The following is a 12,205-nucleotide window of genomic DNA, read 5'->3' as shown; positions in this document are numbered from 1 at the left end:
CAGTGTTATACGCTGGAACGCCCTCTTGTGTACCACTTGTGATCTATTCGACTTTGTCTAGACTGAGTTTCGATCGTCATGATCGTTGCGTTTAATTGTTCGCAAGGAGCAACGTATGAGACGGGGTGATATGGGGGATACGGACAAAAATAAGGAGGGAAGCTGGAGAAACTGGATGAAGAAGATAAAGAGGAGGAGGGATTGAGGAGGGGAAGGAGGAGGGGGAAGGGGGATGAGGCGAAGGAGGAGGAATAGGAGATCGGAGGAGGAGAAAGGAAATGAGAAGAACTGTAACGGAACACGCAAACACGCAAAAAACAAACGAAATTAATGAAGATGTGCTGGTTTGTGTGTATGCATGCTTGCGTGTGCGTGCACGCGTGCGTGTGCGTGCACGCGTGTGTGTGTGTGTGTGTGTGTGTGTGTGTGTGTGTGTGTGCGTGTGTGTGTGTGTGTGAACTGTAAGAGATAGTGTACTCAGTGATAGAATTGATTTGAGTGCAGATTTATCATTTTCAATCAAATGCATTTTATGCGGAATATCAGCGTACGTTACCGGATGGTCTTAGCCTGGTTCGAAAGCATCAAAATGTCAGATATAATCCATTTACAAGTAATTCAATATCCGCATAAGGCATTAATCCTAATGATATTATAGTAGCAAGGACAATTTCACATTATTAACATTCCTCTTGTTGCAAATATGTGGGCCGTGGTATAGATTTTGTAGTACACTGTAATCATTAAGAAGTGCCGATTTACATTTGAGCGATGTATGATATCATATAAATGTGATTATGGATTTTATTGACTGCATTCAAAATTCAGTCACAACCTAGATATGCACAGAATATGAGCATATTACTTACCAGGGTGCATGTTAGGTGTACAGTGAATATGCGGAACATAAATCTACCTAAATATCTTTGAAACCAATTTCGTCATCATGGTAATGATTAGTTCAAAAATATGCACGCTGCCGTAAAAGTCAATATCAGTATTTCCTAGTTTCCTCTTACTGAAATATGAGAATGAAATTGACAAAAACAATAAAAGAACATTTTTTACAAGTTTATAAGAAAAAAGAAACAAAAAATATAATTCCCGTCAAATATGTAGATTTAAAAAAAAAAAAGAATTTTAATACATAGTTTCAGTGAAACAGATTCGCACGGAACGCAGAACGTCAAATGAAGTGTCATGTTCTTAATCTTAAAGTATCTTAAAGTATACTCGGAATCCTGAACAATCTTAAGATTTTTTTTTTTGTTTTAAGACAGCCGTCTTCCTTCCCCTTCTCTTCCCTCCCCTTTATATATAAAAAATAATTCTCACTTCACATTCACCTTTTCCTCCTAAATCCATCCTATACTCTCTCTCTCTCTCTCTCTACACTCTACCCCAATGGTGTGTGAAGTTCTATGAATGGTGTTATTTCTTTTGTAAGATATAATTATATCTTTAAATCTCGAGAGGAAATTTAGTAAAACAAGAAAGAAAGGAAAAGGAAAAAACGCTCAAAAGACAATTCTCTGTTCTTCTGTTTCAGCAAATTAGTGATTCAGTATCAAATGTCAAATATTCCCATTCTTATCACGGCTAATTTTCTCTCTTCAAATCTACCCTCTATTATACAATGTTATTTCAAATTTCTGTGTATGTACAAGGGTGTTTCCGTTTCCTATTCTCATAAATCAAAATGTTCAATCAAAATCAATACGCTGAAAAGCTGATCTTTCCCTTTATTAGACTTTTCCATATTAAACGTGATATCTTGCCATCTACATTTCTCCTAATACACACAACAATAACAATAACAACAATAAAATCTAACAATAGTATATCACAATGATGATAACAATATCAATAGCAATGATAGCCTTCTTTGTCCAGGGTAGCTTCTTCAGTGTTACCACTGCTCTACCAGAGAAGGCCCCGCCACTGCCATTACTTTAAAGAGTTGCTCTACAGTAGGTTATAGGCCAACTCATCTATTCACTGGGTCGGGGGACATAATGGGTCAAATGGGTAATAATGGGTCTTGTCCAAGGACTGAGGCATTTTAGTTGGGGGCCTAAGGGCTCAAAATGGGTCGTTTGGTTCAAATTCTTCCAAAAGAACCAAATTTGGCTCATAGGTCCCTTGTACCATACTCTTTCGATATTTGATGGGCGCCAAGACTAAAAACCCTTGGGGCCGCCATATTGGTGAAATCCAATATGGCCGCCATCCGGGTTAAAGGTCAACTGCAGTTACAAATTGAAAAGGTTGATTAATGTTATGAATCCCAAGTGGAAGATTTTACGGGGTTAGAGAATGTGGTTCTAAATATCATTTCTACAATTCAAGGTCACTAATCACCTCTCAAGGTCACGTTCAAGGTCAAATAAGGGTCAAATCAGGCATTTTGTGCATTTTTCGAAATGGCGTCTGTGAGCATTCAACTGCAATTCATTGGTACCCCTATTGTGTCCCATTTGTCATCTCTTCCATACTCCTTCAATGGTCAATTAGGGCCAAGAGCGGTTCCACCCCCCTACATATCAATAATGATTATGACAAATAAATGAAAATATATATATATATATTCAAGATATATGCAGTATACATATATATATATAGGCCTATATATATTGAAATCTTTGACCACGGAAAACGGGCTTCCATCGGTTTCATTTTCTTTTCTCATTTTCTTTGCTCAAAGTTTTCACTATTTATCAATTGTTTCTGGTCAGTTTTTCCTTTCTTTGTTTCAAATATACATGCTTAAATACGGCCGCCATCCTATTCCAAGGTGCCGAATCAGGGTGCAATGGCAAAGAGAGTAATAAACACGCCTAATATTATTTTGTCTTCGTTTTTCCTTCTGACGAGATACCTGGATAGCCCGTATGCAACTAGCTGGTCAGTTGTATGTACTTGGGGTGGACCACTTTACCGGTTTATCCACCGTTTTCCGATAACGGAATGGCGATTCGCGATCGGGATCTTTTCATGTGTCTGGGTTTGTGATTCTTCCACTTTTTATACAGTGTATCCAAGTGATGAGGTGCAAAGTGTTGTGCCTCTACTAGAGGGGACGGTATGACAACACACACCATTACTCAGCTAGACTTGAGATAAGTGGGATTCGAACCCGCGCCGGAACACAAGTCTTTAGACCGCAAGCCATACGCTACCGACTGAGCCACCTCGTCACCTTTCATGGTCAATTATATAACTTTCCAGCTGGCAAGCGATATGATTCTCCTCCTGCTGAAATTGGTGTATGCCTGCTCTCCCTTGACAAGACAGCGTCTGCTTCTTCAGTGAAGGAAGCAATGGCCGAAGCTTCCAGCTGGGAATCGAGTTCCTCAATCCAGGTCAGACCAGTATTCTAGGGGCAGTTAACTAAATTCGATCATTAAAGTCCTTTAATGGCAGTATCTTATCAGAGTATGTGAAGACAATTAAGCTGAAGGATTTTTAAAATCTTTTTTTATTCTCTTTTTATCAAACGGAACCGTTTCTTTACTGAAAGCGCAAATTGAACACCTATTGATGTTGTATGGGATACTGATCCTGAAGAAAATAATCTTAACATTTTTGCGCAGCAACACTGTGCAGTCCTCTGACAAGAGATGGTGATGGCACCACTCAAATCTCAAATTATGATTGGAAGAGCGTGGCGGCTTCCTGAAAATTAAGATTGAAAAGTAAAGAACTGCCCTCATTTATCAGCGCACAGATATCCAAGAATAAATGGGACGGACAACTCATCCTGAGCACCTGATTCGAGACGGAAATATCCAACAGGAATTGTGATCTCACAACCCTTCAGCTTTCCAACAACTTAGATGCGATCTACGTAAAGATATCCTTACAAAGGATGACATAATGTTTTCTGAAAGCATTTTCTGAAAACAGTATACAATTGCACGGATGAGCATAACATCACATTTTCGGTAGTGTGCTTTCTTTTTAATCCCTCTGATCTGAGGGAGTTACGGGTGGGTCGTGGTATTGAAAAGATAAATGACCAGTTCACCTTTTTCTTGTACAGCATACCTCTCTTCCAGAGCCCAACATCAGGCACTGACAGGGTGCAACATTACTTCAGACTTGCTTTGATGTGGCATTCAAAATGCCTAAGTAGTATGGGTCAGCACACCAGAGCTCACTGACACATTAACTACTTTAATAATCGTGCTCATGTCCAGCAAGGACTACTGAACAACAAGGTTTATGGGGCAGCCAGCGTCAACGAGGGTAGGCATCATCTCGTCATAACGTGGGAGCAGATCATCAGAAACCACCTTATCTGCTCAAGCGGCGCTGTATCAACATTTCGAAGATGAGTGCTGTTCCAAGTGAGTTTCTACTGGAATCATGGCAGCATGGGTCAGGATGTGATCCCTGACTTCAGGGAGATAGCACAGGCACATGGCAATTACTAGTATTATCAGCCACTCTCCGCAATGCTTCAGTACCAAATTTCATTCTTCTGCACCACAGCTGTTTCAAGGCATGCATTGGGAGGTGGAAAACATGGAAATGGAAAAAAAATAGTGAAACGATTGAATGAATGAATGAATGAATGAATGAATGAATGAAGGTGAAAATGCACAATGTAGAGCAGGTGTCAGACGAGCCATGGTCAGTAGTTTGATATTGCTGCAAACTTAAAGTGGGGGGGGGGGAGGGGATTGAGGGCCTATCTGACGGGAGGAGACATTGTCGCAATGCCAGCGTCTCGAAGAAATTATTTTCACTGTCACAACTAACGCGATTTCCAGGGCGACGTTCAAGACGTCTTCAAACAAAGGGACAACTTATTTGCTTGGAAGTCACGGGGATGTTGGCACGGCTTTTGCAGTCGCAGGGACTTATCAGAGACGTCTTTTCTCAGCGACTTCTCCCTTTCGTCACCATTATGTTATTACGGTCTCCACAAGATGCGGGGACATCTCGAAGATGTTGCAGACAAATTTAGTCCCCACGACATGGCCACAGTGATGGAGACCTCGCAGAGACATCTCGGAGACGTCAAGCAGGAAGACGGAAATAGTCTCTGAAAAATATCGAAAATGTTCAATTCTCCTGCGAATCCTGGAGATTGGGCTCGTCTCCAGGAGACGTGCGTCGTAGAGATGTTGCGGAGAGTAGAGTTGCAACCTATAGTCTTCAGACCAACGAGATACCAACTTATAAAGTCTTGTGATATCATACCAATTTGCGTCCAAGCACTTTGGATAGAATCTTAATAGACCCTAGAAGGTGTCATGAAAGTTGTATTATAGCATATCTAATCTGTGGCACCTGTAAAATACGCTTGTTCCCTACATGGCGTCACCAGGACCGTCATGTTCTCTGAACGGCATATTTAGCTGTGGAGGCACATAAAATTTCCTATAAGGACTTTAGAATCGAACTTTCTTACACAAGTTCGAAAATAGCAAATTGATGCCGACCTGATGTAATAAAAACTCTCTTAAACACGACGGATTTTTTTCTTTTTTTCATCCACATTAGGAGTGATCTTTACAAATATTATTCCATTGAATTAAAATCTGAATTATGAATATCTATTTGGATTGAGAACCCCTGAACTGCAACAGAGAAATAAAAACACTTCTCTTTTTAGTGGCAACGTCAAGGACGCCGGTAATATAGAGAGTAGCCCCCCCCCCCTTATTGCTAAACTATTAATGTATTAAGTAGCAATATGATTTTATTTCTCATATATGTATGTCTTTATTGCATTCCTTGCAGATGAAGATGAAAATAATAATTCAATAATCAAATCTTGAAAACTCTTTGAAAGGGCATTACCCAGCTCTTTTGGCTGTCATTAAAGCAAATGCAAATATATTGAATTCCGCAAATATGACCAGTCGGTGAGGACATTTCCTCTTAGCGCCTGTAATATAAAAATAATTAATGGAATGATTGTGACATGAACTATGATATTCCATAGCTTTGGACAGAACCTCACTTAAAAGCTTGTGTAGCCATATTATAACAGGCCATAATTGAAATGATGCAGAAAAAAAAATATCGTAAGTAATCATTAAAAATGAAATTGAAGGGTTGCCAAGTCTTCAAATTTAATTGTGAAATAATTAGGATCTGAGTAAGATCCCTTAAACCTAATTACTCTCAGAAAGGGGATCTTATTATAATTCATGAGTGTATACAGTGTTTGAAATCTTAACACGAAAGCAGATACATTGATGTTACTCGTGAGAAAGTCCACCTCTCCCTCTCCCACAGCCCTCAACAACTGCAATTCTATTAGCAGGGCTGGCATTCCTCCTATATTGACTATGATAGGCAAGTCATTTTCTAAATTACCTATTGTGAATATAATGGTTTGACCCCAAATGACCTTTAGCGAGACCTTATAAGGAGAAGTTGACATCAGATCATAAAAACAACTTCAGAATCGCATTCCTTGACCCATAAAACCTCTAAAGCTGACTTTTCAAATTATTTTAACACTTTAAAGGGTTTTAATTGTTATACTAGCCTTTAAACGTAGGTGGCAGCCATATTGGATTTTGCAAATATGCCGTCCCGGAGGGCGCCCTTCACAAGAAATACGCCTTTTTTCAGCCGTCGACAACTGCAATTCTATTACTAAGGCTTGCATTCCTGGAATATTGACCATTGGCAAGCCATTTTTTTTTAATAAACTGTTATGAATACAATGGCTTGACCCCTAAATGACCTTAAGGTGACCTTATAAGGAAAAATTGACTTCAGACCATAAAAACAACTTCAGATTCGAATTCCTTGACCCAGAAAACCTCCTAACCTGACTTTTTAAATGATTGTAACCCTTAGATGTTTTCAAATGCAAGTGACCTTTAAACCTATATGGCGGCCATATTGGATTTTGCCAATATGGCCGCCCCAGAGGGCGCCCTTCTTGGCGCCCATCAAAAATCGAAATAGTATGGTTTGGGCTACATGTGTGCCAAATTTTGGTGCTTTTGGAAATATTTGAACCAAAAATCCCTTGCGCCCCCCACTAATTGACGGGATTCGAACTCAGGTCCTCCAATTGAAAGACTGGAGTCTTATCCACTATGCCACAGTGTCCCCACTGGTTAATGTAATTCTTTACATTTCTAAAACTTGTAATGAATGTGATGAGTGGAGTGAGACCTGGGACCTGTTTCATAAAGCTGTTCGTAAAGTTGATACGAACAGCTTACGAGCGACTGGTGATCAGTTCTGACGTGCTATACTTATCAGAATTTCCATAATTCAGCACAATAACTGATCACCAGTCGCTCGTAAGTCGTTCGTAACTTTACGAACAGCTTTATGAAGCACCCCCTGTTCTTCTCTACTCGGGCATAACTTGCGAAGAAGACTTTCAACTACTTTGAGATGGTGTAGAGACAGGAAGTAGTACAAAATGTTTCATTATTGTAATTTCCTAACTGTACTTTGTGTACTTCCCAAGTGAAATTGACCACAATCCTGTTTAAGCATTCCGAACATAATGACAACAATTTCGTCTGATCGATTTGCGGCTTGATCTTCCGTTAATCGCCGTACACCCGCCTCCCCAGCCACATCAAGAGCTTCTTCAATCGATAGTCCCTGGAGAAGATCGATCACACAAATAAACTGCAACGAGGAAGTACGCGTGACCTGTCAAAGATCAAAAGTCCATGTGCAGATATTCCCGCTATAACCTCTTCAATATTAGACCATTTTTGCAATGTGCACAGTGCCTATTATTATGTTTTGCCCCACTGTAACTTTGCATTGCAAATCTAATGGGCAATGCCATTTAAGGATAAAAACGTCTTTGCTAAAACGTTCCTATCTGTTAACAAAACGCCATGGCTCGCTTCCCCAAACCTAGAAATTACAGTAGCTGTAGTCTTTTGACAAGGCTTGATTGGCTTGTGTGAAGGGGATCGCAGAGTTGACCAAATAATATGTTAAAAAGAAACCAAAACCCAAATAAGATTCGTGGATTGAGTGAAAGCAGCAATATTAGTAGAGTACATCAGTGAAAGCTTGAGTAGTGTTGGTTTGTTCAAGAGTCAATGCTCTCCAAAGCCTCTCCACTCACCCAACCCACCCCCGCCCCTTCCCTTCGATGGGAAAAATCTCGAACGCAACTTTTAAAGCCATACATCTTCCTGCGTTTTTGTTATATTTTGTCTTCTTTTTTTGCCGAAAAAGGAGAGGATTCATGATATAATATGAAAGTTATGTCATGTGAATGCAGCGAAATAAATCCACTAACTTAAAGTGACAGTTTGAAGCAAGGTCAAGAATTGTTCGGTGACACGGGCTTTATTGTTTCGGTCACGTGAGAGTAAGGTTACCCACGTGATACTCCGTCTTCTTTTGTTTTGTTCATAATGTCCCTGATTTCACTTGGTCGACAGTGTTATGATGTGTCAGCGCAGAGTGTCTGGTTGTCGTCATACCCCGTTGAGGTCGACTTCGGGTAGAATATACCACCTGTAACATTACTTCATTGGAGGTGTCAGACTTTTGTTTTTCTTTCTTTCTGTTTATGCTTGTCCTGTTTACTGGAATAAGACAAATGTTACGATTAGCTGAAACAAGAATGAAAAAAATGTCACACTTTTGTCGGTGTATATCAATGTATTTATTTTAAAGCAAGCAACTATCATACATTGTCATACCTCTTTGGCTAAAGACCGAAACTACAACTCACTTTCTCAATCTTCTTCTCGCTAACCCTCACACACACACTCATAACTATAGTCCCTCCCTCCATCTCTCCTTTGCTAGCTTTTTCACCGCCGACTTCTCTTTCTCCTCATATCAAGGACAAGATCAGACTATAAAGGTTTGGTTTGCTCATCCACGGCGGCTTTGACACCACTGAAATTGATGTTTGAAGTTAAAAAAAAATATCCTCTCACTATAATTACTCCGCGGTCTACTTCTCAGCTACAGCGATAGACTGCGCATGCGCATACAGCCCAAACTCTGCGTGATCCACGTACGATATGAACACAGCGTGCCGGATGGATTAGCACGGGCAATTAGAAAAGGGTAGGAATCTCTCGGCACTCCATTATACCGGTGCAGTAATTAATTTGCCGGTTGTCGAGTTCAATTACGCGGGATTCTCTGTCGTCTGCTCATTGTAAGTGACATCCAGTACACCGGCTGACTAATCGCTCATGTCGGACTGAAGATTACTCGCAAGATTGCCTCGATATAGGGCTCGGTTATCTAGGTTTCTCCTCTCTTTAAAGGTAAGGAAATAAGAACATAACCAGCGAGAAAGTCTCCATGCTTATGACGCAGGTGATTTATCGCATCAATGTAGAAACTCTTCTTGAGGTTAGATACGGAGAGAGGACAGAAAGGGGGAAGAGAGGGGATCAAAATGATTGTGACATTCTCGTCATATTATCTCTCTTATTGCATCTGCACATATCTCCAAGACGTATGTGCAGAAGGATAAAATAAAATCTTCGAAATGAAACTTTCAACGGTGCAATAACCTCCCATCAGTGGGATTTGTTCCTTGTATAGACATTTGCGTTATATGAATCATGCAGGGGCTTGTTATACCCTTGACATCATTTATTGTTGGTTCGTGCCTGTCTTGGGGAGGAGGCGAGTGAGCTAGGACGATGAAGACAGAACTCGCCACTTCGTGTTTTCATTTTCCACCATTGATTTTATAACTTTATTTTATTATTCATTAATTAATCGATTCGTTAATCTATAGTCATCCATGTATTTTTCGATTCATCTATTCATTCATACATTAGTTCAGAGACTTCTTTCTCTAAATTGTTCATTGACTAGTATTCTTTCATACATTCATTTGCAGTTAGTTCACCTTCAAGCAGCACTAAAAAAAAAAGGTCAAAGACGAAACACACTTATAAAAGCCCGCCGCACACGATACGACTCACGACTATACAACTGACAGACGTTTCATTTTTTTAATTATTATTATTCATAAGACTATTAAAGCTTTCTTAGCGACAGTCCGCTTTAAATGATAAACAGCTATAAACCAATTCGGTTGGGTCCATATTGGACTCATCGTTTGTTTGTTTGTTTGTTTGTTTGTTTCGGTTTTTTCATCTGAAAAGATGGCTGGATAGCCCATATTATTCAGCTGCACTTGCTGGTCTTCCACGGGGTCCAGTTGGATGTGAGGCGGGACCACTTCACCGGGTTATGCACCCTGCTCTTTGCAATATATACGGAAGCTTTAAAGTGCCATTCGACTTGACGATATATGGCGAAATTCTTCGTCTTCTCAAGTCGACTTAATACTCTTATCATGTCGACATGTCAAGATATGTTATTCACTATGTCGACTTACAAACTAAGTCGATGTGGCGACATAGCTTATCTCGCCAAGTCGACTTCCTAAAAAGTTTATGTCGACATGGCGAAATCTATCTCGCCATGTTGACCTCCTAAAAAGTGTATGTCGATAGCAGAATAAATTATCTCGCCAAGTCGACTTCCCGCCAAAATGTATATCAACATGATGACATACAATATCTCGCCAGGCCGACTTTCTAAAAAGTGTACGACTACAGGAAGTCGGCTGGCGAGATAAGCCATGTTGTCATGCCGACATACACTCTTTGGTAAGTCGACTTGGCGAGGTAATGTATATCGCCATTTAGATATAGGACCTACACTTTTTAGGACTTGGGAGTCGAACCCGGGTTCTTTGGGTCTGGAGGCAGACACGCTACTGAATGAGCCAAATCACAGCCCTAATGGCACCTTTAACATGGGGTGCCTTTGCACTGCAGTGATTTCCCTTTTTGTTGTATTCGTCAACGTCTTGTTGATCAGACCCAATATCTGGATAAACGCCGGGCTTGTTTTCGCCTTTCCATGTTGCTTTGTGTTTGTTTTGTTTGCTCATGAAGGAATGTTTACTCTGCTCCATATCATCCGTTCCATATCGATATTCAGGGCAGCTGGGATTGCTTTGACAGGCGCGAACGTTCCTTGGAGACAATTTCCTATGATCGAGGCGAATGCAGGGGGCTTCGAACGACCTTGGACAACACAGATATCACGCATATCACGCCATAATGCATATTACACCCATATCCATGGTCATTTTTATAATACGTACTGGTGGGGAAAAATGAACGCTTTCTACACACGCGTGCGTTCACACGCACACGCCCATTCAGATAGAAGGGTATGGAGTGAACGTCTGTTCAATACATGGTCAATAATGCTACGTTGCTTGATTGTGCGGGAAATTGTTTTGCATGGAAAGATTTTGTATATCACTATGAAACGCCAATCTATGGCTCACATCAAGCAATAGAAATATATGACTGCCAAATTCCTATCTGCAGCTGATGTCAAATCGACTCGGAGAGAGCAATAAAGATCGATTCTTCGTGAGCACAGGTTAAAGTCGTTAAATGAAAGAAACGATCAGGATCCCTTCTAAGATTGATCATCTCAGTCTTTTATAAAACACCTGATTGGTCCATGGGAAACCTCTTCAGTCATGTCAGTCAACATCAACAATGACCTCTTTCCCTCTATTTCTTTCCTTTGATGCTTCCGTCGAACGTGCAATCTAACGAGCAAACCTGTATAATCAGGCAAAACCCCACAGTTTAATTGATCATAACTATTCACTGATTTCTTACCGACCAGGCAAATCAGATATTGTTAACGACTGTGCTCAGTGATCACGGCCAGTCGGCTTGCAATCCGAAGAGATTCGGCCCGACGCGACGGGTCGTCTCGAATCGGACAGACCACATTGTGACAAGCGCCAGGTGGCGGATAGCCGAGATGTCATACAATCTCAAGAGGATATCCGGTTTCAGGATCCGCTTCTCAACTTATTTTGTCCCACATTTCTACCGCTGGGAAGTTTTAGAAATTACGAAGTGTGCTAAATGGGTCAAAGTAGAGACAGTTTCATAAAAGACGCGGAATCGGTGTGACATATGAACACCACGGCACCTGAGCCACCGGGGCAGCGGAACAATGGCTAGATCTGGTGTTATCCTTTGCGGCCAGGACAGGAGGGACGGTCTTAACCCTGACCCCTAGAACCACTCTTTCTTTCTGGAAAGTAATACAGAGGGTGTTTGACCGCACGTAACTCAGGGATCGAAATCAGGTCACAGAATGTATGTTTGTATGTGAATATGTGTGTATCGCTCACTCTATAGCGAGTAGATTCAAACAGAAGCTTTCA

The sequence above is a fragment of the Diadema antillarum genome, unplaced genomic scaffold, assembly GCF_040938485.1.
Source record: "Diadema antillarum isolate AM-2024a unplaced genomic scaffold, OU_Dant_1.0 seq00000286_RagTag, whole genome shotgun sequence".
Classification (NCBI taxonomy): Eukaryota; Metazoa; Echinodermata; class Echinoidea; order Diadematoida; family Diadematidae; genus Diadema; species Diadema antillarum.
Note: the sequence above shows the minus strand (reverse complement) of the source record.